General features: G+C 33.0%; 1 protein-coding gene across 2 annotated transcripts in view; it reads right to left on the reverse strand.

Moving 5' to 3' along the window:
* Positions 1–26,563, reverse strand: part of LOC141558848 (pro-neuregulin-3, membrane-bound isoform-like) — a 959,615-nt gene that overhangs the window by 422,834 nt on the left and 510,218 nt on the right. The gene's annotated exons all lie outside the window — the stretch shown is intronic.

A 26,563-nucleotide genomic window follows, 5' to 3' on the forward strand; every position in this document is an offset into this window, starting at 1 on the left:
GATGGAGAATAAAATAAGCACTCAGGGGGCATGATGGAGGCTAAAAGGGGCATGATGGAGGCTAAAATGGGCATGATGGAGGATAAAAGGGGCATGATGGAGGATAAAATAAGCCCTCCCCTGAAAATAAGCCCTCTGGTGTTTTTTAGTCCCAAAAAAATAATAAGACAGTGTCTTATTATCGGGGAAACACGGTATATGCATCTGAGTTCAGTTTTCATCTTTCTGCAGAGGACTGACATATATTCAACCACAAAATTTCCCCATGCTTCTTTGGTCCTGCATCATCAGTTGTAAACAAGACTTATTTACCTAGATGTCCTAAAGACTTCTAAAAACCAATACCTTCAAATTATAACTCATTATCCCTCCCCTCCATATCAATGATAGATGCAGATAAACAAGCATAGATCCACTCAAGAACATGATTGTTTTTCATATTCTCTGTGCATTCATCATTCTGAGTTTATCACTTTGAAAACATTACACTCTTAGCAAATGTTCTCAGCACATCAAGAAGACACTTCACATATTAATAAATGAGAAAAAAACCAGAAGCTTAAAACAAACACCATGTTTCTGTCAATTGTTACCCACTTTCTTGAAATTAGCTTCCATCCAAAAAGATGTTTATTTTCTTCTAAGTAGATTATATTTAGATGACCACACAAACTCAATTCCAGAAACTATATTATCATTTAATGTGTTTTTAAAAATGACCACTTATCTAATAAAAGTGAAAAAACCTCTTTTTACATGGGAAATTAGAAATATGTATTCCCTTCCAACAAATAACAAAATTGAATTCACATGGAAAACATCAACTATTTTATATTTTATAAAATGGTTTCTACCTTCTAAATTCATTGTAATAGAGAGTTTTCCTTTCATTCTTTCCAGGTTTCCAAATACCAGATACTTTAACAAGGCATTAATTAGCACATCCCCTGAGGGAAAAATAAAGAAACCAAATACCATGAAATGCCAAGTCAGGAATAGCTCATGCGTGCTTCTCCAGCTCAGTGCTCTCTTGCTAACACACTAGCTCAGACCCTATCCCTCTCAACTCAAGTAATATTCTTTCCACTATGAGATAGAGGCCAATTATCATATGATAGATAGATAGATTAAGCTTCTTTTGCTTTACTTGGTCTGAAGTTACAGAGAAGGAGATAGGTACAAGTTTAACGGAATTCCATTCATTTTAGCAGTTTATGCAATATACATCCAAATAGGAGAAAAAAATCTTTACATTACTGTCACATGGAATGGGTTGCTTCTAGAAGTGGAGAGCCATTCATGAGAAGAGATATCCAAGGAGGCACCAACAGTTGCCTAGGAATTGTGATTTCTGGTCAGGTAGAGTTTGGAAAGAGATTACTTCTGAGACCCTCATGAGATCATCCATCAATGAGTCTTTGATTTTATGATTATCATATTGATATTGTCTAGTCAGCCGTTGATTTGCAAATAAAGTTTGAATTTTATTTAATAACAAAATCTTCCTTTTAAATAGTATTTTTATTACCAATTACAAATAGATCTGGAATGGGGGATTTTTATCTGATACTTCTATTCATTTACAATTAATTAATTCATTAATGACATTTACTAAATATTTATAATGTGTCAGTTATGGTTAAAGAGACACAAGCTCGAAAACAAAACAGACATTGCCCTCAAAGAGCTTGCATAATATTTTTAAGAAGTAGAACACAATCATAAACAATAGACAAGGAGAAGTAAATGCAAAAACAAAGAAAGAAAAAATGTAATTTTAAAGGGCAACAGGTAGAAAGCAAGGAGTCTAAATTTGGCCTTAGATGGTTGTGTGAACCTGGGCAAGTAACTTAGCTCCAATTGTCCCAGTTTTCCCATCCATAAATGAGAATAATAATAATGTTATTATTTTAAATGAGAAAATAATTACAAAGCACAGTGCCTCCCTATGATAAGTGCTATATAAATGTTAGCTATTAATTAACATAGAAGGAGGAAATTCATTCCAAATTGAAGGGGAGGATAACCTATGAAAAGACAAAGATGCCATAGTGTATTGTTTGGATAGGAAATATTAAGCAGGTTAATTTTGCTACATGATACAGGGAGCAAAGGGGAGAAAAGCACAATAAAATTAGGAAAGTAGACTAAAGCCAGATTACAAAGAACTCTAAAGTCCATATAGGTGAACTTATATTTTATATTCAAGACAATAATCAGATGCTTCTCAAGATGAGCAATGGCATGATTACAGCTACACTCTGTGAATAAATATTGATCACTTTTATATGGATGATGATATGGGTAATGATTTTGCTACATTGTCAATACTTTTAATTGAATTGTGAGTCTTTTCTGCTATCACCTAAGCTTTCTTCCTAGAACCTGTTGATTTATGTTCAGGAATTTAATCCCCAAGAGCATAGATTTAAAGTTGTAGAACACTTCAGGACTTATGTAATCCAAAAGTATATGTGACTGATAATGAAGTTGAAGCATAGAATGAAATGATATAATTATTTTCCATAATGTAGTTAAAGACAGCTAGGATCTGGGCTGAAGTATAAGCTCTTTAACATCCTTTTTAGCCAAATCATGCTGCCTCACTCAAAACCACTGAGAAGGCAAGTAGAGAAGTGTTCTTTCCTTATTTATTTATTTAAAATCATGAATGAATCCCAAAACTAAAATAATAATAATAATAATAATAATAATAATAATAATAATAATAATAATAATGAATTTTGGATTGTCTGTACTATTGTTCTTCCTCATTACTTTGTATAATTAAAATTTCTTTAAGAGTATACAAATCAAGGAAGCTATGAATGGAAAAAAAACATCAACTGAAAGCATATTGATATTCTGGAATTTCTTTACAAAAACATAATGATATTAGAAAATATTAGAAGTAATATTGAAATTTTGAAAATCCTTTGCGAAATAAAACAATGCTAGAAAAATGATACAGTTAGAATGTGAAAAATAATTTCTCATGGAGAGATTATAAAGATTATATAGATATTATATATATTAATATATTAGATTAGATTAGATTAGATAGAAGACTGAAGTGTCAAATACATCCCCTTATAGAAAAAAAATAAGAAAATAATATAAAATGAAGATTTTGTAAACACTGGAGAAGTAAGAAAGAAAACACCCTCTGGAACTGAGCTGAAGTTCAAAATTTCTAAATGCTTTAGGCAAATTTCCTACAAGCCCAAGAGACTGAATTTCTTGGGGTAAAAAAAAAAAAAAAAAAAAAAAAAATTGTGTTTTTAGGTTTTCTGCCTGTAATATATTTTTACTTTTTGCTAGATCATATTTATGATCTAGAAGACTGAGAAGAATGATTTGACAGTGACACTTAACAAGATATGAAAATGAGGTTCCATCTAAGCAGTATTTACAGGTGACATGACATAGTAAATAGAGCACTTGATTTGGAATTAGAAAGATATAGGTCAAAACCTTCCTCTGAAGGTCGATGTGTGACTATGGGCAAGTAATTTAAACTCAGTCTCGGTTCCCTCATCTGGAAAAAGCATGAGGATTACAATAGCTGCTGTACATGGTTCATTGGGTTATTTGAGGGTCAGAGGAGATCCAAATATAAAGAGTGCTTTATATGGTATATATATATGTATATATATATATATATATATATATATATATATATATATATATACATATATACATATATATACATATATATACATTCACAAATTATGTTATTATGTTCTACTTGATGAATATTATAGAATCAAAGAAACAGAAGGGAACTTAATTTGATCTAATTCAATCACATCATTCTATTAGTTAAAAAACTGAGCTTTAGGGAAATTGTCTTGTCCAAAGTCATAATATACTAAAATTACCACCTAGATGTTCTCTCTCCAGCTCTGTGCTTTCCCTATTATTCTGTCACTTTTTACTTAAATATTATACTCTTAATACTATATTGCTTAATGTTGACTATATATTGAAATCACTCTTTTGTCTCCTTCTTTATGATTAAAAACCATTGCATAAAGTAACATAAGTCTGAAGATAGTGTTTTTCAAAGCATTAATTGACATATTAAGGTTTGAGGCCTTCCAAGAAGTCAGGTTAATAATGACTGCTCCAATTGGAGGTGATATGTTGCTACTAATTCAGAAATATGGATGAAAATAAATCATTGAAAAGATTATTTCACATTAACAATAAATAAGCCTCCAAGTTGTCCTGAGAACCTGTGCTATTTTCTAGCATGAGACAATATTAAAGGCCACATTTTAACAGAATTAGAAAAATAATAGATAAAGCTCTAAGTTAAGCTTTTTGAAATATTTACATTCAAAGGAATAAGGACTAAAACTACAATTTAATTGGTAAGAAAGACTGCTTATAACCTGAGTACTTTTACTATGGCAAAAAACAAAAAACAAAAAACAAAAAAACATCTTATCTACAACTTAATAAGGTGACTGGAGCAGGAGGTAGGCATTCAGTGACTTGTCCATTGTCTTAGTCATGTTGCTACTAAAGCATATTGGTAGATCTTAAATTCAGATCTTTCTGGCTTCCAGATCAGCTTTATTTATGACACATATCTCTAAGGACAGAAGAATCATCATCTTTGTCTCACCTTTTACCACAACATAGACTATAATATATGATAGATTGGTACAACAAAGAGAATCCATACAGTGTGTATATGTGTGTATGTATGTGTATGTGCATAAAATTTTTCTTCTAATCAAACCTGGAATATTCAGAAAACAACTTGATTATATTTAGATGCCAAATGAAGACAGAGATCCATTTAATGCCATCTGATTTGGGGCTGTTAAAAAGCAACAATACTTCATATTTCAGTATAGGACACTAATAACTGCAGTTGAATTTAAAGAAATCATCTACTTTATAGATGAATATGATACTATGAAATTAAACTCAAAGCATATTAATATGGGGACATTTATGCCACCAAGGCTCTCTCTCTCTCTCTCTCTCCTCTCTTCTCTCTCTCTCCTCTCTCTTCTCTCGCTCTCTCTCTCTCTCTCTCTCTCTCTCTCTCTCTCTCTCTCTCTGTATATATATATATATATATATATATATATATATATATATATATTACAGCTTGGTTTAGTGTTAGGATCACTATCCAGACAACCCGAGTTCTTTCAAGGTCATGACTGTCCTATGTTCTAAATCAAAAGAAAGGGGGAGATGTTAGGATTACTAAGTGAGAACTCGGGTTGTCTGGATAGTGACAAGGTGAGAATTCAGGTTGGACAATTACAAGGTGAGAACTCAGGTTGACTTGATGGAAGGAGCAGGCTCATTGGCTGAGGTGGTTCTTCCCAGAAGCCCTTGCATTATCCCACGCCCATTCTCTGGGAGAATAAAAGAGAGAACAGTGGGCCTGGAAAGTGAGTCTGCCTGGAGAAGGATAAGAGCTGGAGGAGATTCAGAGACAGGATTCAAGAAAAAGACTCTGAATTGCATCAGGCTTGACGGGGCTCCCTGCAGGAAGGGAAGTCACTTCTCTGGACAAGAGTTAATAGCAACTACCTGGAGACAAGGGTTTGCTACAGGAAGAAGAATCTGTCTGAGAGATTTGAGTAGACACAGCAGATCTCTTCCCAGAGAGCAATCCGGCAGCTTCTTGAGACGACAGCTCGCTACAGTTTAGGATGTGAAATTAAAGGTGTATGCCATATTTTTTGGAAATATTATTTGACTTATTATGTATTCCCTTTCTCCTCCCCACCCCATGATTTTGGGGAGAAAAAATAGATATCAGAGCACTAGGAAGTTCCACTTATTTGAAATAGAGTAGGATTGTATAGGTCAAGTTCCTTCTCCATTCCAAATACCTCCACAACTTTTCATTACTTGCTGGGATTTATTGCTATTCTTATATGATTTTTTGACTGGTATAAGCTCTGGTTCTTTTTGCACCATTCTTCTTCCATGACCATATGAAAATAGCCACAAAAATTCAATCCTAAATGCTCTGTTCCAAAAGAAGGGGATTATAATCATAATTCAAAACATCATAAACCTGGGTCAAGCAGGAGATCTAGAATAATGGAACTTATCAAATAGTAATTCAGCTTCTGAACCATGCTTTCTTTCCCTGATAGTGTTGCTTTCAGAGACCTAAAAAGCCAGCAACACTGTTTCATTGACTGGTTTTTTAATCTATAATGAAGGAGCCAAAGTAGACTGCCTTTCTCTTTGCAATTAAAATTGTGACCCCCAACAAACTTAGGAAATTTGTTTATAGATTTTTAATTGCCAAGAAGAAAAACATGCAACTGATTAGTCATCCACAACTTAAAAAATAATAGAAAAGGAAAAGTTAAAATAGAAAGAAATTGGAAACAACCAATGTGGAAGGAAGGCAGGAACTGCATCTCTGAAGTCTTTACTTCACCATTAGATCTTTATATATCGTTTTATCCACCAACTATTTTATATGAATTAATCTTATTTCCTTCACCAGACAAGGTTAATCTTATTTCTCCATGCAGCCAGTGAGCTTTTCATAGACAGGAACTTTTTATTTACCTATATGTCCCTTATATGTCTCAGAGGAGAGTGCTAAGCAGGCACATAAAAAAATTTCAATGAATATATTCTGAATTGAATGGGAAAAATATAATGTAACCTGAAATAGTAGAATCTAGAGAAATTTATATACACAATGATGGTAAATGACATAAATGAATGACATTAAAATGAAGTCAAACTGAGTAATCAAAAAAAGAGAGAATAAAAGTCCTAGAAAACATAAACTGAAATGTAACTTATCCATTTAGGGTGGAGAGATAGAAAACTACCAAGCTATAATATTCTATGAATTGTCATATACTGCCATATTGTATCAATTTTATTTTTCTTAGTCTTTATAAGGAAAAATCAGATAAAAATAGAAAGAGATAATACAAAGTCTTGATGTAAAGACAAAGAGCTTCAATAAAATTTATTATTAAATAACTTCCAAATCCAACACTTTTTGGTATTGTTGATTCAAAACAAAAAGTACAATTAAAAACACTTTTCCCCTTTGAAAATATATTTCTTCCTCTTTTTTCACAAGGTCTTTCAAATATTTCTGATAATTCATCCAAATAATTAATTAGGGCATTATGCTGTAATAAATATTAGATGTTTATGAAAAAATCATCAAGAATTCACAGTGTATCATCAGTTTTCTAGTCTTGGTTAAGAAATTCTGAGAAAAGGGAAGAATATTAACTCAATTCTATAATAATATATTATGCATTTACTGTGTGGACTTAGGATGTTACTTTTAGAGATAGGACAAAAATAAAGCAATCTTTGCTTTTTAAATAGATCACATTTTCCTGAGTTATATATACTATACACATGTAAATAAATAGAAAATCCTCATGAAATAACACAATGGAAAGATATTACTGACATCTGGTATGGGGGAAGACAAGAATTTTATACTCCAAGATTGACATATGAACTATATGAAGACATACTTTAGAATAGGGGAAGAAAAAACCCTAAGTTATCAGTTTTCCAATGTAGAATAATCATCTGATAGTAATGTTGGCAAGAAAATTCCTTTTTAGGCATAGGATCCATAAAATAACCTTGAATATTTCTTCTGGTTATGTTTATATGATTTTCTATGAATAAATAAATACATAATGTTGATGGTCCTTTATTGCCAGTATACCCTTACTCCTTTCAATGCCGATAATGGCAGTTCTAATGTGAAGGGCCTAGGTCACCTCTTCTGGAATTGACTCTGACCACATATAATAAGTAACCCAGAAATGTAGTAAAATGGCTTCATGTTTAACCTCCTTAGCTATACTCTGTGCTTTCTTGGACTAGAATTTTTCAGTTCTTATAGATTCTTTATACCAATCTACTATCCTGGGAATGCCAGCCCATGGACCTGATTTTAATTGTGGCAGCAACTCCCTGACTCTCTCTCTCTGTCTACCTTTCTCTGATAATGATGCAGTAATAACTGCAATGCAACAATAACAAGAAGAAGAACAACAATATTATCATTTATATAGTGCTTTCAGGCTTGTAAAAATATGTCACAAATAATATTTCATTTTTTCCTTACAACAAGCATGGGATATAAATTATTTTATTATTTCCATTGTATGGATGAAGAACCTAAGGCAATTAGAAGTCCTAACTTGATATAACTCCTACAAAAATAATGTCCATAATTGATGTAAGTGTCAAGATCAAAGAAACATGGCTAATACTTTGAGTTCACTCACTGAGTATAGACAATTTTCAAAGTGTAGATAATCCTTAATATATCCCGAACCAAATTATAAACTATTCATGTGAGACCACTTGATATTTGCCATAGAGTTTCATAGAATTAAGATAGCTACTGCCTTCTGCTGATTTTCCATTCATCTTTCCACTGATTGTGTATAAATTCTAACTCCTCAACATACCAAACTTTCAAATTCTTCTAAAAGAAACTAAATATTCTAGTACAATAACAAATAGTTGCACAATCAATGATGATTCCCACCATGACCTAACATTATTGCTTTTAAATGAGTCTTCATTGTAGAGATCAAGGTCTTGCTATGATAATTTCCTACTTGGTTCTTTGATTCATTGGCATCAGGATAGGAGAAAATTATAATTTCTTTATTGACTGAGATAAAAATACCTTGAAGATCACTGACCTATTTTCCCACTCAAGCATTTTTCCCTCCATCCTGTCAATTGCCATTTCAAATTTATTGGATATCCCACAGGAGCTATAATTATCTACTTAATGTTAAAAATGTGAAAAGTGAATAGAAACAACTGTTAACCACATGAAATGGAGGCAAAAGTAAATCTTTTGGTACCATTTTCTTAAGCCAAGTAATTAAGACATTTTTCTTGGATTAAGTATTTTATGGGACTGCACACAGGAACAAAAATAAGCATATCTGGATTCTAGTCTTTCCTGTGCCTTTAACTTACTGCATGAATATAATTAGGCTAACAAGATTTTTGCACCTCAGTTTCTTCACTTGGAAACTGACTATAAAGCTTTTTCACCTATTTTATGATATAGTTAAGATGATTAAATCTCACACTATAGAAGTACATTGCAAAATTAAATAATGAATTATCAACATCATTATATGGTTTGGAGTTAGTCAATCAAATATTTAAAGTTGCTTCTCAGTGCTCATCATGTTTTAAGATCAACTCTGAAATACCTGGGGTAGGGTTTTTTTCCCTCTGGCATGATTGCCCACCTCTGCCATAATAGTATCTATTTTCTGGTTATAGTTCATTCTTCTTAACTACAGGGATTGGTTCCAACTCTTCTTTTATTGAGATACATCTATAAAGAGATATATAAGCAAGTGGTAGCCACTGGCCTATATATCATCCCTAGGCATTTGTTAACCTTTTGAAATTGCTACAGAGATTGAATTCTTCTGCTGTCAATATTTTATCTTTCAAAGCTTTAAAGTACTCCTCTCAAATATTTGTGTAACTGGCTTTTATTCAGACCCTCAAGAACAGAAATAGGTCAACTGGAAACAGTTCAGTTGACTCAAGACATCCATTCTTTTCAGTTATGCCCCTCTTATGGTTTAAATTAATGATTAGTATAATTAAATTATAGAGTAATGTCATTTTTACAAAAATTAATCAAGGACTCCTGTTTTCAGTCTCCCTAGACTCCATTTCCTATCATATATAAAATTTCATCAAATGTGATGTTTGACAAATATTTTTACCATGTTTAACATATATTGGATTACATGTCATCAAGGGGAAGGGATGGAGGGAAGAGGGAGAAAAATTGGAACACAAGATTTTTCTTTTTTTTTAAATTTTATTTATAATTTTTTGACATTATATATGCATGAGTAATTTTTAAAATAACATTATCCCTTGTATTCATTTTTCCAAATTATCCCCTCCCTCCCTCTATTCCCTCCCCTTGATGACTGGCAATCCCATACATTTTACATGTGTTACAACATAACCTAGATATAATATATATGTGTAAATACCATTTTCTTGTTGCACATTAATTATTAGATTCTGAAGGTATAAGTTGTAACGTGCTGTCGTCTCTAGAAGCTGCCGGATCACTCTCTGGGAAGAGATCTGCTGTGTCTTCTACTCAAATCTCTCCGACAGATTCTTCTTCCTGTAACGAACCGTTGTCTCCAGGCAGTTGCTGTTAACTCTTGTCCAAAGAAGTGACTTCCCTTCCTGCAGAGAGCCCCGTCAGGCCTGATGTAATGCAGAGAGTCTTCTTCTTTCTCTGAGAGTCCTCTCTTTTATTCTCCCAGAGAATGGGCGTGGGATAATGCAAGGGCTTCTGGGAAGAACCACTTCAGCCAATGGGCTTGCTCCTTCTATCAAGTCAACCTGAGTTCTCACCTTGTAATTGTCCAGAAAACCTGAGTTCTCACTTAGTAATCCTAACAATAAGTAACCTGGGTAGATAGACAGTAGTGCTAACAGTTTACATTCACTTCCCAGTGTTCCTTCTCTGGGTGTAGTTATTTCTGTCCATCATTGATCAACTGGAAGTGAGTTGGATCTTCTTTATGTTGAAGATATCCACTTCCATCAGAATACATCTTCATACAACATTGAAGTGTACAGCGATCTTCTGGTTCTATTCATTTCACTCAGCATCAGTTGATGTAAGTCTCTCCGAGCCTCTCTGTATTCCTCCTGCTGGTCATTATTTACGGAGCAATAACATTCCATAACCTTCATATACCATAATTTACCCAACCATTCTCCAATTGATGGCCATCCATTCATCTTCCAGTTTCTAGCCACTACGAAAAGAGCTGCCACAAACATTTTGGCACATACAGGTCCCTTTCCCCTCCTCAGCATTTCTTTGGGTTATAAGCCCAATAGCATCAATGCTGGATCAAAGGGTATGCACAGTTTGATAACTTTTTGGGCATAGTTCCAAATTGCTCTCCAGAATGATTGGATTCTTTCACAACTCCACCAACAATGTATTAGGAACACAAGATTTTTCAAGAGTCAGTGTTGAAAAATTTATCCTTGCATATCTTTTGAAAATAACCAATTTAAATAAAAAAGAAAAAAAAAAGTAATGTTTGAAAGTTTTCTTTTAAGTATTCTTTAGTTGTGAAATTCTGCATGAAATCCAATTAATTATAGATTCAAATATAGATATGTAAAGATCTTTAGAAGTCTCGTACTCTAAGCCCCTTGTGTATAGATGAAGAAACAAATGCCTAAAGGGAAAAAATCACTTCTGTGATAACATGAAGGTTGCTCACAACAACTGGAAGATACTGCTGTGATATATTTTATGTCATCTACCCAAAAAAATGGTTACAGTGAAATCAATGATGGAGATATTCTTAGCTTGGTGTGCAAAAATGTGTATGTGAGTGGTGGAGGGAAACTTCAGACATAATTAAACACTTCTGTCATATTTAGAATAAAGGACAAATGATCAAAGAACACTAATTATAATGAATAATGATTCCTCTCAAAGTCTGTGCTCAAAATTTCAGCTGCCAAATGAATAGATTACAGACCCATAAAACACAGATGCACACACACACACAAGCACACACACAAACAAGCATATACACAATAGTCTTCCATCTGCCCAAAAACTTTAGAGGATCCAGAATATCTTCAGAGGGCAAACTTGTTAATCATTAATAGAAATTTAAGTAGTAATGCTCCATATCATCCAGCTCAGAGTACTCTTAACCCAAAAAAATGCAAAAGCAATCCAAGATTTATGTAAATATAATATGACATAATGTGCAATAAGAGCAACCTTTTATCTTAGAAAAAATAAATTATCACCTAAAAAGATAAGGAATATAGATTTTATACAGAAAAGATACCTACTCCATAAGACTCTTTTTATATATGAAGAAACTGAGAAACAGGAAATTGAAATGAATTACTCAAAGTCTTAAAGGAGCAAGCCATAGAGGGAGATGGGTAGCCCAGTTTTCTGATGTTACTTGCAGTTTTCTTCATGTTCTGAATTCAAATTGTCAGGTTTAGATTAAGAGGAATAATCAGTACTTAACATTTACAAAGAACTGATTTCTTGTGAACTCAGATATCAGAGAAATAGAACAGGAGCAAGGAAAGGATAAAAAGAAGGAACTTGCCTCCTTGGTAATATATAATCTACATTAAGGGCACTACATATGCATATATATGAATGCATTAAAAACTACAAAGAGACATAAGTATAAATTATTGTAGACTAAGTCTGGAATACAGTAAGTATCTCTACCTGGAACGTAAGAATATCAAAAATGATATTGATAGATATTTCAGAGGAAAGGAGTAAATTTTTAACATTTAAGGTGGGAAAAATGGGATAATTATTAATATATACTCTAGATATGTCTCTTGTTTCCTTTATACATCTTACTGTTCAGTGAACTTTGAAGGACTAGAGTATGTTAGAAAATGATTAGCAGAAAAATCTAAGAAATAAATATATTTGACATCACATTTTACAGCTGTACATGACTTTCTACCATGTATCGATATTCTTTCATGTATCACTTTATATTCATACCCAAGAAACATAATGTCTGTGTTTTATATTATCCTACTCTTTGTCTTAGCCTTTACTTTTCTGTACATCCCAAGTAAATGTGTTGGCTACTTATATTCTTCCAACAGCATATGAATTCATAAAGAATTTCTTAAACATTCATTAACACCTCTCATATTCTCTCTGCTAAGTTTTGCTATAATCTTGCACAAAAACATTTTTTTAAAGAAACAGAAGAGGAAAATGGTGGAGGTTATGGGGACAGCAAAGATTAGAGGAAAATCAATCAAAAGGACAAGAAAAAAGGACAAAATGCAGTAGATCATAAGGAGAAACAGTTTAGATAAAAGCCAGGGAAAGACAAAAAGGTAAATAGGAAAGAAAAATAGATAAATGATGCTAGTTTCAAGAGAGCAAATAAAATAAAAGTGGATCTCTTTTTAAAATCCCTATAGCATTTATTATTTGAGTCCTCCATTTGCCACTTAGCCAAATGGTACTTACTGTTCTTTTAAAATACTAGTCTAATTTATCTCATTAGAAAATATGATTCTTTACTGTGGTGGCTGTCATTTTCTAAATCTAAATCTAGACCAATGGCTTTCACATAGTAAGTAGTCAATGAATATTCTTAGTGATAATAATAAGGCTGCAGGGAATCAAATGAAAAAAAATGCCTCTAAAATGTTTTGGTGAATGAGGTTTCCACACTGGAAATCCCTTTTGCTAACAAACTACCAGATTCTTCTTGCATTCGCAGATCCAGATAGTTCAGTGAATAGAGTATTGGACTTGGAGACAGGAAGATATGGTTTTAAATCCAATCACAAACACTTATTAGTCATATTTACCTGGAAAAGTCACTTCACCTGTTAATCCTTAAAGACTTTATCCATTGGGAAAAAAAAGAAAAAAAGAAATGACAAACCACTCCAGTGTTTCTACCAAGAGAAGAGTTGGACAGGATTGAAACACTGAACAACAAGATGTAAAGGAGTGAAGAACTAAGTGGCATGAGAAACATGAGGGATATATGTATTAATAATTATCCCATTTTTTCCCATCTTCAAAGGGTGAAAATTTACTCACCTGTCTTTTCTGAAATACCTGTCAATATCCCTTTGATGCAAAATACAATATTGTTTTTGTCTAGATTAGCTCATTATTTAGACAAACAAAGCAACTAATTTTGAAAGTATTATTTTTGATAAAAATTAGCAAAATTATGCCAAGTAGAACTATTCAAAATGGGAACAGTAAATGTCATTACATAAACTGTAAGCTGGTCTCAGTATTGTTCAGAGATATGTGAAACCTTAATTATGGTTTGGATCACCAGAAAATTGGAATATGTTATTGCTTAGTAATTAATAAGTGTAAGATCTATTTTTCTGTTCTTTAAAACTATGTGTTTTGCTACTTTTCATGTTGGTTATACAATACTTAAAATCATTGTCATGTTGTGCTATTGTAAGTAATTCTAAATTTTGAAAACATTTTGATTTTGTAGATAATTTTAATAACATTCAAGTACAATGATAATAAAAAGAAGATTATAAATAGAAATATTAGAATTTTCACTATTAGTAAATGTTAGTTATAGACATAATTATTCTGAAAATCCTACTTCTTTGTATAAGAGGAGTTCAAATGCATACTGAAATTCTGGAATGAAAAGGGTAGTTCTGTTTGTTCAGATTAAAAATTCATTAAAGGAGAACAAACACACAGCATACACACACAAACATATGCAGTCATAGATAGACATAGGGATGGATAAATAGATAGGTAGGGAGAGAGAGAGAGAGAGGGAGAGAGAGAGAGAGAGAGAGAGAGAGAGAGAGAGAGAGAGAGAGAGAGAGAGAGAGAGAGAGAGAGAGAGAGATAAACCTATTCCCATGTGGAAGATACATGAGACAGCTAAAGTTCTATCTATCTGGACTTAGCTTTAGTTTTTCAATAAAGTTTCCTAAATTATGGTTACCAGAAGTGAATACTATTCTTCACATTTGATATGATTATTGCAAAATATGGGCAACTGTGCATGTGTTATTCAGGCACATCTTGATTAACACCATCTGCAATCATTTTAGTATTCTTGGTGTTTTCTTATTATGTTTTTAAATTTGTTTGTTATTTATTAGTTTGTTTTTGGCTGGTGGAGAATCACATTATTCTATTGATTGATTTTATCTAATCTATTGGTTCTGACTCTCAGATAAGTAATGGGTCCATCAAAGAGTACTATTATCTGTGTGCATATCATGAGAACTTTTGTTAAATATTTTTGCAACATTGAGATCTCTCTGTCTCTCTCTCTCTCTCTCTCTCTGTCTCTCTCTCTGTCTCTCTCTCTCCCTCTCTCTCTCTCTCTCTCTCTCTCTCTCTCTCTCTCTCTCTCTCTCTCTCTCTCTCTCTCTCCTCTCTCTCCATGTGTCTGTTACTATATCTATCTCTATTTGTCCCTGTCCCTCTCTGGCTATCAAGTCACCAAAAAACAAAATGAACCAAAACAATTTTTTTTAAATATGAGAATGAAGTCTGATATTATTTTTTCTGAATGTGCTCATACTGATTTACGGTGATGATCACTAATTTCTTTAAGTACTGCCACACCACTCTCCCATTAATAGTGAATTAAATTCCCTCTCCCCCCATGCCCAAGTATAGTCATCAAGCTCACTAGTGTTTAGTTCAAATTATGAACCTTCTTATTCTTAGTCAAAGTAAAGACATTTGCCTGTCTTGAATTCTATGTGGAACTTTCTCATTCCCTACATTTTTTTTTTTCAAAAATCACCCACAATGTTTCAGCAGTCATATCTTACAGTTTCTTAGGATCTCTGAGATGTCAGTCAGTGGAGACTGGCACCTTGAACTTATTAAAAGAACCTAAATGATCTTTTTTTTTTTTTTTATCCTATATCCTCACTTCTCTTGGATTTCAATTCCCAATAAAATCACTTTCATTTTATCCTCAATATAGCAGAGTTTCAAATGCTTTCTCCATCTACACCACCAATTTTGCTAAAATAAGAGCACTCAAAATATAACTCCATAGGACGGATGTCATTTGAGCAAGGAACCATAGAAGGTGTTTTTCATATCCTTTATTGTGGCCTCTATATTTTGATTACTAATGTAAAATAACATTTTTCTATATCTGCTGTAGATATGAATCATTTCCCTTTCCAATGTTTGTATTTTCCAAATACATCCTTGATGTATTTATTTTCTTTCTTCATGCAGTTCAAAGTAACTAGAACTTCATACAGTATTTCTAAGAATTATGAGAATGCATTTATGATGTAAATATAGAATAAAGTTTTTAGATTGGTATCTGGCACATTTTTCAAGATGAAGGTTTTTTTTTTTTTTTTTTTTTTGGAAGGTCTTGGCCATAGATATCTTTTGAATCAATATTTCCACTGCTCCAATCACTCTTTGCTCTGATTCTTTCCATAAACTATTATGGGATGAACTTTCTTAAAATGCTACTTTTACCACATTATTTCCATGTTCAAATCCCTGAAATGGCTTTCATGATCCAATCTAGATTTTCTATCATATCATTTAATGATCTCAACTGTTATACATACAGAAATATGTTTTTTTTAAACCTTATGTCAAATTACTATGTTATATAATTGTGCTAATAACCAACTCTATGCCCTATCCAGTTAAATCATTTTACCATTATCTAAAGTTATCAGTCATACATGTAATATTTATGCAATGTTTCTAAAGTGAAATACTCTACCCTTTTTCTTGATTTATGCAAATCATTCCTGTACTATGAAGTCTAATTCAAATTTCACTTATTTCAGGCACTCATAATCACCTTTTATTTTGATTTAAACTGATTTTTATTCAAAAGATATTTCCTTATTCAGTTTAAGATAGATTAGCTAAACTTTGAGATCCTTTTCAAATCTGAAATTTTGTAATTCTGTATTCTAAATAATTGTATATGTTAAAAGTGAATATCTTTTGTTTTTTCATTGCCTACCGTTGGGAAATCTCAAACTATCCTTGCTTTTCTCTTTCCTTCCTAGAAAGCAATCCCTTATAATAAATATAAGAAAGAAAACACATTAAAACAACCAACACATTGACAAAAATTTTGTGTTATATCCAATGATCCATATCTATAATCTCCTAATATTAAAAGGAGTTAAAAGGAAATAATTCTTACATGTCTTTGTTTGCGTCAAACTTGGAAATTATTATAATGTTAGAACACTTTCAATGGTTTAACTATTGGTATTTGCATTTATACAGATGCAGTAGTTGTGTATATTGGTTTTTATGTTCCAATTACTTCTCTTTGCATCAGTTCAAATTACATCTGAGTTCAGATTTGAATTCAGGAATATGGGTCTTTCTGACTTCAAGTCTGACACTTTATTCCCTTTGCCACCTAGCTGTGTATAAATTTGCTAAGAAACAATAACTATATGCATGTGTTTAAATGAGCTATAAGAAATAAAGCACATGAATGTAATGCATACACACATACATATTTAGTGTAAAAATAGTGAATATAAGTTGAAACAACCTGCATATATGTGTGTATGTCTGTGTGTATATCCATTATATTTGTGCACCAAAACTTGTTTAATGATTTTCAAATGGATTTTTTTCTGGTTGTGACTATAAAAATAATGCTCTAAATATTTGCTTTCTTTTTTACTTTTTCCTTTAATCCTTGAAATATAAGTTTTGTAGTAGGGTCTCTGTATCAAATAGTATGAAGATTTCAGTAACATTCAGTGGAATCTTTTGGGCCAAAAGTTTGACCCTTTTAAACATTTGTTTTCTATAGTTTAAAATGGTATGTTTAATGCTACTGATTCTGGTTCTGAATAATATTTTGCCTTAGAGAACAGTGCATAGTGTAATCCAATGAAAAATGGCCTTGGATATATGACATCTGTGCTAATTCCAGATATAATTCTTAATCATTTGGCCATGATCAAGTCACTTATCCTCTCTGAATCTGTTTCTTCATTGTTAAATTCTAAGTTGATAATGATAATGGCATTGTGTCACAAAATTGTGTCTTATCAGTGTTTCTAGTTATCAAACTCCTTGATGGAAAGTCAAAAATTTAACCTCTTTTAATCCAAAACATATATTAGGTACATAATAAATCATTTCTTGAAGAAATAAAAATCTTCCATAAGATGCAAAAGTGAGATCCATTTCGCAGAGTAAAGCAGCAAATAATACAGTCAAAGTCAGTGAATCTGGCTCAATGTATATTTACTGCTGTGTTGTTGAACCTCAAATAGCTCCAATTTTGTTCCAACTTTGTGAGAAAAAAAGATAGGCTCAGCTTAAAAATGCAAGTACTCTAACAGAAAAAAGGAAGTAAAAACTATTCTATGCCATTAACTCTCTGTAAAAGAACTTTTATACAGATTATTTTACTTAGAAAAATAAGTAAAACTCCCACCTATGAAGTAAAGGTAACTGAGAAGAGAGAAATAATCAAAATTTTATTTTAAAAAAAGCTATTAGAGATAAATTGGTTGAGGAAAATGCACAATGTACAAGGAACATTTTAAAGCAAAACCCTAAGGCTTTCACTTTCAAGAAAAAGCCTATCTGAGGTCTCCAAATTATATTATGATATTCACTGCACAGACCTGACTTGATTCAGCCTATGTGATGAATGCGTAATCTGTTATGTTCTAAATGGACAGGAGGAAAAAAGTCCAAGCTTAGAGAAGTAAACAAAATTATTTGTAAAGGCAGCATCATAAACTGCAAGAGTTGACCAAAATGTCATGAATTTGGCAACCAAGACAAGGAATACAAATCAGTTCAATCTTTCTTTCTCTATGAAAGGGGCATAAGATATCAGAAATCACACTTAACTTAAATTTTATAAAGCATGTCATTTCTGAATAGGGCCACATTAACAAGTAATGTCAGCCAGAATTCACTGTATCCCTACTATATATCACTCATCTTATGTGGCTTGATACAAAGAAAGGCAAGGAGCAAAAATATACAAAACAACAATGATAACAACAACACATTCCATATTCTCAAGAAGCTCACTATTGGACAAAAATGTAGAAAGGTATAAAAGATCTCAATTTGAATCCAACATTTGCTATTGATTTATTGTGGGGCCACATAGTTCAAATCTAAACAAAAGGAATCAACAAACATTTATTATAGAGAATCTAGTACACAAAGGCTTCCAGGGGTTGAGGGGGCAGGGAGAAAAAAAAGAGTTGCAAAGGGGAATAAGACAGTTTCTGTCCTGCAAGAGTTTACAATCTAGAGTTAGACTAACCACTCATTCCTCAAATCTTGACATCTGTTTTTCACCACCCTCATGAAACTTTACCCCCAAAGGTCATGAATGAAATTCTTAATATCAAATCAATGGCCTTTCTCACACCTGATTCTCTATGACTTCCATGGAGTTATTCTTTTTTTCTATTCTATTTTAATTGTATTCCATTTTTTTCCTGCCTCTCAAATTATTCTTTCTATGTCTTCTGGGGTCATCTCTAGCTATCCTTATCTATATCTTGCCAGGGCACCCAGATTGTTCCATAAACGAAAGTAAGGCTAGTCACTTTGCAAAGCTCTGCTTCATATAAATCCAATTCATTTGAAAATCACCTTCCTTGTGACATGGACCTCTTTGAGAAGAAAGAACAAGCAACAGTTTCTCCCCTACTGTTTTAAAATTCAGGGAAGAACGATTCTATATTCCAGGGAGTACTACAATTCAGTCCTAAAAGATTGGTATTATTTGGAAAACTATAAGTAGAATTATAAGATAAACAGAATAGCAAAAAATAAAAGCATAGAGGTGTAAAGTGTCAAGAGAACTGGGTTCTGGGGCTTAGAATATGTAAGTTGGCTTTTAGGCTAGAGAGGTGGTCTGGGACTAGATTTTGGGAGCCTTTGATGTCAGATAAAGGAATTTAGATTCTACCCCATAGGCAATAGACGTCCTCTGAGGAGTTTGAGGTAGGGGAATGCTACTTTTAAAGCATGGTTTGAGAAAAGTGAATCTCATAGTCTTCATAGAATGGATTCATTAGTGTGAGAACTGGGGTGAGGTAGAGACTAGAGATAGAAAACATAAATAATAAACTGTTGGGTAGTTCAGAGATAAATAAAGAAAAATGTTAACCATTTATTTAATAACCTTTGTATTTTTATTTTTTTTTTGCATTGAGGATAGAAAGGGGGGAAATAGACCTGAGAACGATTGTGAGAAAAGAATCAAAAAACTCTATAATGCAAGAGGGAAGGACTATTCAAAGATTATATGTATTGATTTCAACAATAATTTAGCTTTTCATTCAATAAAAATATTTCTTATTTTATACCATTTGATTGTTATTAAAAGATGATAGTGATAACACTTTAATAAAGAACATAGCTTTTAAGTTATTTGCTCCAGGTCAAGAAGCTAGTATATGTTATAAACAGGTTTTTGAATGAATGGTTTAGAGTCTTCTTGGCTTCTGGGATGGGCTTTTGTTACTGATAGCACTCTGTTATCATTCAAATTGTGAATACATTATATCTTTTGATCTCAATAAAACCTTTAGAGATGGATAGCACAAGTAGGTTGTTCTCTTTTGGGCACTGAGGAACCTTGAAATTAGGAAAACTAAATGACCTGATCAAAGAATCTATATATTTAAAAAAATAATTGAAAATAAGTAGAAGGAACGATCTAATTGGTAGAATACACTATGGACTATCTAGATTGGTGAAGGATAGAGATAATGTTTTCTTAACATAGATTTTAAATCTGACCTAAAAGACATAGTATTTTATAGAAGACCACCTTCGTTTTGACATCTATTGAAGTCTCATGTGCTAAAAGACAACATTTGAAAAATCCTTGACTGCACTTGACCAAAATTCCCTCACTCAGAAGGGGAGAAACAAGAGAAGAAGAAGTGATTTGATCAACTAGTTTGAATAAAAATGAAAAAAAAAAAAAAAAGATGAAAATCTTATTTAGAATATGGAAAACTACAGCAGGCTTGAGAGAAAAAAAACAATACCTTATAATTTGTAAAGAGAGATCTGTTTGGCAAATTCAATTGTATATCTATTGTATATAATATTTGTTCAAGAAAATGAGTACAATGTCACAATTAATGAGGATAACTCTAAGGATGTGATCAGTCAATAAGTATTTATTAATATTTATAAGTATGTGTCAACCAGTTTGCTAAGCATCAGTGATACAAAAAAAACCCCAAAAACCAAAGAGTCATTTATTTAAAGAAATCACCTTCTAATGGTTCAGACTACAAGTAAATGTTTAGATATATACATGGCATATGCAGAGCAGATGGAAATGATTATCAGAGAAGAAAGCATTAGCAGCTGGAGGGAGGCTTCTAGCAGTTCAGATTTGAGCTGAGTCCTAATGGATGGAAGAAGAGGATAAGAGATATGTAAAAAGGAAAGCATTCCAATTACAGAAGATATCCATTTAAAAGGCACCTAGAGGAGTAGCAATTATATCAGTGTAGCTAGAATCCAGATGACATAAAAGGGAACAAGGTTGAAGAAGATCAGGAAGTAGGTAGGAGCCAGGTTATAAGAAAGCTTTAAATGCCAAATAGAGGATTTCTTAGTTGATCCTGGAAGTAAGGGACCCACTGGAATTTACTGAGTTGGCTAGTTGAGCAGCATCATTAGACCTACACTTTAAGAAAGTCACTTTGTTATTTGAGTGGAGAATGGATTTCATAGAGGAGAAATTTTAGGCAGAAAGAGTAATTGAAAAGAACTCACAAAAAAGTCTACACAAGAGGTAATAAGAGCCATATCTCCAAGTGTTAACTATATGAGTGGAGAGTAATGAATATAAGGGGTGACATGAGGATATAAATAACACAATCTGACAATGAACTATATATGTGGGTTAATGAGAGTCAGGAGACAAGGATGACATTGAAGTTTCGAGTCTAAATACCTAGGAGGATAGTGGTACCCTAAACAGTAAACAGTACTAGGGAGAAGAAGAAGAAAAATTTGATGAAGAGATGAAATTTGAGATATCTATAGGAAATCTGATTTGAAATATTCAAAGGTGAGATTGTAGAGATTGTAGCATAACATCTTCCAAGCCCTGTTTTTAGCACAGTGTCTGGCACTGTGTGAAGTAGGTACTAAATAAATGATTATTGTCTGAATAGTAAGAGAGAATCTTGGGCTGGACATATGTGTCTATGAACTACATAGAAATAAATGAACCCATAGTAAGTAATGACATCACCATTATGTACTTAGAGATGAAAGCAGTGATCCTGAAGAATACCAAAAATATGCTCATTAAAAATAACATAGCAAATTAGCCTCATTTCCCTTATTGTTAGAATTACTAGACAAGGCTTATTGGCTTAGAAGATCAAGGAAATTCCAATGCTGCTTTATTTTGATTTGAGCAATGTAAGTCTTTCAGATTTACAAGTATTGTAGATTTTATATCACACTATCTTGGCTCAATAATAATAAGTTTATTCATTCAAAACAATTTGAACTTTAGTATCTAAATACTCTGTATTAATAGATTGGATTGATTTAATCATAGAATCCTAGAAGGAAGTATTCTCTCTCTCTCTCTCTCTCTCTCTCTCTCTCTCTCTCTCTCTCTCTCTCTCTCTCTCTCTCTCTTTCTCTCTCTCTTTCTCTCTCTCTCTCTCTCTCTCTCTCTCTCTCTCTCTCTCTCTCTCTCTCTCTCATACACATACACACATAAATTTCTGTGTCCACACACATGCACACACACACACACACACACACACACACATATATATATGTATATATATATATATATGCATTTATATGTATTGTATGTATATACATACACACATATATTATCAGCTACTTGGATGACAATACAGAAGGCATGTTAATAAAATTTGTGACTGACAGAAATCTAGAAAGGATAGCTAATGAAATAGATAAAAAAAATCTTGACAGTCTAGAATTGTCTGGTATTTGAAATAAGACACTAATAATAAGGTTTAAAGTCAAGTTCTGAATTTAGGCTGAAAATACCTAGGTGAGATAGTACAAAGAGAAGTTGGGATTATATAAACTGATTGCCTTTTTTAATTGAAACAATAATTTAGAGAACTTTTTTGAAACTGGCCCTTATAGCTTAAGGGGCAGAACACTAGATAATAAGTCTATATGTTTTGTAAATGGTGACCTAAAACTTACTCTGGGAATCAACTTTGCCCTCCAAAGCCTCTTATGACTTTGAGACATATTTCTTGTCTGTACTCTGAGAGATTAATATGACTTTTTCTCCAACCTATCCATAAGATTTAAATAGAGGGGATTGTTGGGCTTATAAGAATTCTTGGGAAAGTAAGGGTTGAAAGAAAACCTCATTTGGTTGTATCTATCTAAAGGTTGCAAAAATAAGCCAAGTGAGAGTTATAACATTATTCAAAACAGACTCTAATGCTAAGTAGCTTCAGGCTTGACCTACAGGTACATGTGTGATTAAATTCAGCTAAAAGTTTTCTTTTCCTCCATACCAGAAAGGAAATCTGATCAGAGGCAATAACCCCTCCAAGGTAGCAAGATTGTGTCTAAGGTATTGACATTCTGGGTTCAATACTGCAAACAGAAAAAAAAAAAAAATGAAATTATAGCCATAGGAAAGTTATTAGCATAGTTAGGGGATCAAAAATTCATACCTTATAAGAAATAAATTAGACCTATGATTTCAATGGTTGAGAGAATTTCTGGTGAGGAAAAGGTTAAATGGTATCATGGATAGAGTGCAGGATCTGAGATCAGGAAAACCTGTCTGAAATATTAAATCACACTAGGAAATCTCTTACAGGTTCTTAATCTCCTCTGTAAAATCAGGTTAATAATAGCATCCATGTCACAGGTTTTTTTTTTTTGTTTGTTTGTTTGTTTTTGTTTTGTTTGTTTTTGTTTTTGTTTTTCTAATCAAGAATCAAGGCAGAAGATGCTAATAATGATGATGGTGATGGTGATACTAGGTGGTATCATATAATACATATAATTTTAAGGTTTCCAAAGAAATTTAAATATGCTATCAGATTCAATGTTGTAACCCTGGATATCTTAGAATCAGCCAGAGTCAGGATAAGCAAAAGTCTTTATTCTTGTTCTTTTGGGGTGGATGTTTAGGGATTAGATCTAGCAATCTCCAACACCTCCTTCCTTTCTCCACAGCCAAAAGTATGATCCTGCCTGCCCTACTCCACCCTCTCATTTCTCTTTTTTCCTTTTTTTTCCCACACCCACTGATCCAGCACAGACTAGTTGGGGAGGGTCATTCTCCAAACATGTTAATAGAGAATTGTCCAATTGATAATTAGTCCAAAGTGCTAGATTACCTTGCATCTAGGTCAAGTACATCTGCTCAGTTCTAGCCCTTTACATCTCAATACAGATAATATATGCAAAGTGCTATATAAATGCAAAAGAAAGTACTATTACTCATAATTATAATAACAATAACCAGCATTTGCACAGTATTTCTAAGGGTTGTAAAGAGCATTAAATGTGTAAACTCATTTGAATCTCACAATCTGGGAAGGAGGAGATTTTATTATGCCCAATTTACAGTAGAGAAATCAAGGCTTAGAGAAGTTAAGCAATTTGGTTATATAGAAAGTAATTGTCTGAGGCAGAATTTGAACTCAGGTATTTCTGACTCCAAATCCTGTGTCACATCCACTGTAGACCTAGCTGTCTCTGATAAATAATCAAACAAAAAATAAATGTATAAGCTGTTCTGCAATTTATAGTCTTAATGAGAGTAATACATGGAATATTGAGAGATTAAGCAATTTACTCAGTGTAATGTAAACAGCATGTGACAGAGGTGGGCCTTTCTGAACCACACTGCCATTTGAATCATAGCTGTCAAAAGTGGAATGGGCTGCTTTCCTAAGCAGTGAATCTTTTGACCTCGGAATTGTTTAAGCAGACACTAGATAATCATCTGTCAGAGATGCTGTAGGGAAAAAAAAATCCTTTCTACATTGGATGGGGGCCTGTATTACATGACCTCTGTGGTGTCTCCAGCTCAAAGACTCTCTGAAGCTATGATGTCATGTGTTCAGCTGAAATACTACACTGTAATGCTATACTGTACAAAAAGGGCCATGAGAATTCATATTCAGATCAAAAGAGTCCCATTTGCCAAGTGAGAGTTATCAAATGAACCCAGGGTAGGGCTGAGTACTCAGTAGTAGAAATATCTAACAGGGAAAGCCATAGTATCTGGAGACCTCAATCACATCAAGAAACTAATGGTCCAGTTTTGAGTCCTTGTGGCTACACACAGGTGAACTTTACTATACTACCTCCTACTCCCAGTTTCTCTTCATTACCCTCTCCCAATACCCCCTCAAGGTAATGCTTTTGAGATACACTGATTACCTACTAAAACTTATATTGAACTCCAACTGTTTCTCAATTACTTCTGAGCCGAGCCTAGAGACAGGGAACGCACCTTTCAGTATATGTTAAAGGATGCTATTTTTACAATTTCAATATTTTCATCTCTCTAACTTTTTTATATTGATTCAAGGCAAAAGGTAATTAAATATTAAATGACAGAGCATAGGTTTTTATTACTCCAGAGAAACAGCATAGATGTCTTTATCATTGACTTTCAGCACAATCACTAGCTTTTAATATTGTTTTTGGTTCCCTTGAGGGTACAATTAAGACATTTAATAGAGTAATCACAAGGACTATATAACTATTTTTTCCTTAACTGGAAAATTACCAAATCAGTAATACAATTTCAATAAAAAAAGGAAAAACTGAGCTAGCTTTTGCATAATTCATTACGATCTCCCCTTTCCTTTGGGAAAGAAGAACTTCTGTTAGGCTAAAATGATATAATGGAGCCCAGGAAGAAAGTCACCCCAGAGAATTTGAATGTGGCTCTTGGCACCTCAGTTCATAGACTCAGAAGAGTATTACTGGAAGGCCAAGAAAGGGGACTTGACTAGTAGAACCATCTTGCGAGGAGGTTTAAGATTCTCTGTTTTTGAATTTCAACATTCTGGAAATCATTCTTTTTAAGAGACTACGAGTACCCTGAAGAGCTCTCTGTCACCCCTAAGCCTTCTGTGTCATCAAATTTCTACAAATTCCACTTTGGGTGAAATGGACAGAAAGCAGTCACAGTCCCTGAGGTGACACTAATAGCCTGGCAATCAAATGGCCTCCCTCTTCCCTTTCTTGCTGTAACCTCTTCCTGCCCTAAGAGCCAGATTTTCATCTCCAAAATCATTCCCCACTGTAAGCAAACTTTCACAGAATTATTTTAGCACTGGAAGGAATTTCAGATGCTATCTAGTTCAAACCACTGGATTTATGTATGTATGTATGTATGTATGTATGTATGTATGAAACTGAGACCCAAGGAGTTAAGTGACTTGTCCAAAGTCAAGTCAGGGAACATTTATGATGTGGCCAGAATTGTCTGTTAATTTTCTTTCTAGAATTATTTAATAAATATGTATTGACTTTTGATGTTATATAGAAAGGCAGAAAAGCTATCCTTGCATCTATGGAGTTCACAGTTTAATGGAAAAAATAATACCAAAATTACATACAGAAACATATTCCTATATGTACAGAGAGTATGTGTATATATGTATGCATATATGTGTGTGTGCAGTGCGGTGTAGAGAGAGAGAGAGAGAGAGAGAGATTGAGAGAGACAGAGAGACAGAGAGAGAGAGATAAAAATACAAATTAAAACAGAGACAGAAACACATACACACACACACACACAGAGAAGGTCATGAGATGATGTATAATTGTAGATGATCTCAGAGGAAAGGTACTAACATCAGAAGAGAATGAGAAAATACTTCTAGGGGAAAACATTGTTATCAAGAGAAAGAAGCATAATTTGAACCAAGATCACCTAATTCCAAATATTCCTATTTTAAAATTTGTCTTTGTAATTTCTCCTGG

The sequence above is a fragment of the Sminthopsis crassicaudata genome, chromosome 2 (genome assembly GCF_048593235.1).
Source record: "Sminthopsis crassicaudata isolate SCR6 chromosome 2, ASM4859323v1, whole genome shotgun sequence".
NCBI classification, from domain to species: domain Eukaryota; kingdom Metazoa; phylum Chordata; class Mammalia; order Dasyuromorphia; family Dasyuridae; genus Sminthopsis; species Sminthopsis crassicaudata.